Source organism: Peromyscus californicus, unplaced genomic scaffold, assembly GCF_007827085.1.
Source record: "Peromyscus californicus insignis strain IS unplaced genomic scaffold, ASM782708v3 Scaffold_7__1_contigs__length_154581171, whole genome shotgun sequence".
In the NCBI taxonomy this organism is placed as follows: domain Eukaryota; kingdom Metazoa; phylum Chordata; class Mammalia; order Rodentia; family Cricetidae; genus Peromyscus; species Peromyscus californicus.
Window position 1 is genome coordinate 33,226,134 of NW_026294595.1, and position 3,927 is coordinate 33,230,060.

At 37.3% G+C, this 3,927-nt stretch overlaps 1 non-coding gene across 1 annotated transcript; it reads left to right on the forward strand.

Annotated features, from left to right (window-relative positions):
- The first annotated feature begins 302 nt into the window (after nucleotides 1-302).
- On the forward strand, nucleotides 303-375 carry Trnak-uuu (transfer RNA lysine (anticodon UUU)). Its single transcript has one exon. It is a non-coding gene; the product is annotated as a tRNA-Lys (tRNA).
- Nucleotides 376-3,927: the final 3,552 nt, after the last annotated feature.

Below are 3,927 nucleotides of genomic sequence, written 5' to 3' on the forward strand. Positions count from 1 at the left end.
AAGTTCAGATGCAGTCTCTCTAGGATAACATCTGGATGCCAAGGCATGTTAAAAGTGATTTTACTACAATTATGGTCAACAGTGTTGCCACAGGTAAGTACTAAGTGTTTGTGCATTAATTGCTTTTCTCCCTTGGTTTCTGACACAATGTTTTCTGGTACCAAGGAAACTAAAAAACAGAAAAGAAGCCTTTAAGTCAATTCTAGCTTGAGTTTTCCAAGTTCTGAGTCTTCAGGGTGCAGTGTCTTCAGCAATAGTATCTTACCTTTGGCCTCTGAGAGGCAAGCAAGAGCTATATCAGAGCCCGGATAGCTCAGTCGGTAGAGCATCAGACTTTTAATCTGAGGGTCCAGGGTTCAAGTCCCTGTTCGGGCGCTAGGTTTAGCCGGGCGGTGGTGGCGCACGCCTTTAATCCCAGCACTCGGGAGGCAGAGCCAGGCGGATCTCTGTGAGTTCGAGGCCAGCCTCGACTACCAAGTGAGTTCCAGGAAAGGCGCAAAGCTACACAGAGAAACCCTGTCTCGAAAAACCAAAAAAAAAAAAAAAAAAAAAAAAAAAAAAAAAAAAAAAAAAAAGAGCTATATCAATAGTCTGCATCGTTTGGGGAGACTTTTGGGCTACCCTGATCAACTACTTGAAAGAAGGTTTCTCATGCCTGGTACTGAGGTTTTTATTAGTCTATGGGTCTTGTAGAGAGAATTGTCAGTCCACACAGCTTAATTTCCTTTAAAATATACACATATACATTTTATGTATACACATACACATATGTGTGTGTGTATGTTGTGTATTATTTGGTTAAATATAAAATATAATTACTTGAAGTTTTATCAAACAATCTTGGGGTTATTCCCATCCAGTTTCAACACCTATGAACTACAACAAGATATCCATAGAGACACATTAAGTGGAATTCACGTTATTGGTAACCAACATCTCCCTAATTGGACTTAAGACCCACTCAATTGGAAGGAAATCATGACAATTATAAAGAACTCATCAAGTCTAGTGAGATATTAGACCTTAGAAAAGAATCCACTACAACTACTTTGTTAGACCCACATATATCCTTACCATGATCAAAATCTTACCCTTGTACTCCCAGAGAAGTATATGTACCATCCTTCATCACAGGAGCTTCTCTTTGCAGCAGATGCAGAGACTCACAAAAAAACAGATTTGGACACAATACAAAGATTAATCATTTGTGTGAAGCTTAACCTTAATGGATGCATATACACCCCACAACCCTGCATCTTTGGCTCAGGGAAAATTGCAGAAGAGGAGGTGGAAAAATTGTTGAGAGCAATAATGTCAGGAATTCTGCTGTGAAATACATGCTAACTGGAAAGGGGAAGATTTCATGGGGGTCCCACCCCTAGACAAAGAATCATAGGCAACTTACGACTGCTATAAAAGGAAGAATTAGCCTGTCCAAAGGATGAGTCCCATTGTTAGTTTCTAATAAAAGCAGTTATCATTGAAGCCACATGTGCACAAATAACAGAAACAGACTCAGCATGTGTGTCCATGTTTGTATGTACAGAACAATAACAATAAAAAGGGGCTATTGACTACAGAGTGGTGGCATGGGAGAGACTGGAGGGAAGACATGGAAGTGAAAGTAATATAATTGTATTTTAAATAAAATCTATTCAAATTAAAAATAAATATACAAAAAATAATTATATGTGTAAAATTGAGGCAAAAACAAAAATTCAACCTTTAAAAATGTTTTTCTTTAAAAATGTAAAATGAAATATATATTTTTGTGGATATATGCATTCAGTTGTTATATACAAATACGAGTCATAGAAGTGAGCCAAACAAAGCCTAACAATTTTTTATTAGCCACATTTTGAAAATGAGAAAAGAAGATGATATAAGTTTAAATAATGCATTTTAACTTGTATATCCAAGTTATTATCAACTCAGCATGCCAGCAGTATACTAATCATCACTACCCCAATTTGTATATTTCATTTTATCATAGGTTTTCAAAACCTACTATACACTTAGTGCTTCTAAACACATCTCACTTGATTAGCCTTATCAAAAGTTATAAAACATGGTTTGTCCAGTAATTATTATAATGTGCTGGGCATGTCTAATGAGTCTAAAAGAAAGACAAGAGCTATTCTAAATATACGACAATATCTAACAACTTACACAAAGAATACATTTTGAGGAATACATCTCATTTGAAAAAATGTAAATAAGGAACAATGTAGCACGAATCTTAAAAGATCTTATTAATAAAAACAAACCCAGAGCCAGGTATTGGGATGAATGCTGGAAGATCACAGAAGCAGAACAAGCCACAGCTCCCTCAACTTGCCAATTCCTCAGGTGATCCTGTTTCCTTAGACTGAATGCCTCTCAGCTGAACTGTGATGCTTAAAGCCTAAAAGCTTAACCAGGCTCTAGTTCCTCGTCCTCACACCTTAAATACCTTTCTGCTTTCTGGCATCACTTCCTGGGATTAAAGGCGTGTGTCACTATGCCTGGCTGTTTTCAGTGTGGCCTTGAACTCACAGAGATCCAGATGGATTTCTGCCTCTGGAATGCTAGGATTAAAGGTGTGAGTGCCACCTTTTTCTGGCCTCTATGTCTGTCTAGTGGCTGTTCTGTTCTCTGACCCCAGATAAATTTATTAGGGTGCACAATATATTGGGGAACACAATATCACCACAGAATAATGTACATTATAGACTTTAGTATGCAGTATCAGTGTCTCTGTAATCTTTAAAATATCAGTTACATGTACACATATATGCTAGTATGCTGAAAAGAAATTTCTACCATATTCAATTTCAATGGAATATTATATTGAAACATTCTTTGCTTCACACAGAGATAATGTTCATAAGCCTAATAAACAGAATTACATATTTCTTTTGTTGTAGTATGATGTCCCTGCCTTCTAACAGAGCATGGGGTATAAATAACAGGGAAACAGGATTTGCTGCCTACCTGGTTATATCCTCAACTTGGCCCTTTAATTGAGAACAAAAACGGCAATGGCATCTGTAGATGTAACCAACCGTCTTATTAAATAAGAAACACAGAGCCGATTCAGAGAAGAAAGCCAAGAGGTCAGAGCTAAGAGCCTCACCCTTCCTGATTCAGCGATCCTCTTCAGTCAAGAGAGCTCTCTGAAAGGGACCTACTTCCTGTGTGTATGTCTTTATATAGTCTAGCTGTTCTGCCTTCTCATTGGTTGTAAACCCAAACACGTGACTGCCTCGTCACTGCCTGTATGTACCGCCCTCCAGGTCCTTAAAGGCGTGTGCCACTGCCGCCACCACTTGCTATGGCTCTAATAGCTCTGACCCCCAGGCAACTTTATTTATTAACATACAATTAAAATCACATTTCAGGACAAGTAAAATACCACCACATTTCCCCTTTTCTATTTTAATAAAAAGGAAAAAAAAGAAAAGGTTATAACTAACAAAAGAAAAACTATATACAAAAGTACAATGACTATATACAATATATACAAGTAATAAATGTCTAAACAATGTCTAGTCCATTTGTATTTGACAAATTCAGAGAAAATAATTTTATTATCTATCCTATTTTGTTAAGTCCAAAATGTATCTAATTTACTTTCTATGCTAATTAATCTTCAACTATAACTAACTAACCTTCAACTATAACTAGCTAATCTTCAACTCCCTCAGAGACCCAAGAAGGAAATAATATTAGCTAACAAAAATAAAAACAGAAAGTGCATGCAAGCAACTTCCAAAAAATTTGTGAGTTGACAGAAACAGCCAGCTCCCTGGACAGTCACCTGAGGTTTCTCCACAGTGTGGGGGCATCATCTTCAGCCTATAGGCTTAGCGTATCTGACAGACTCATTTGTGAAGTAGGATGTACACAAGGTCAACAGTTCAACCTCACATTGGGTGAGAGCAGTCC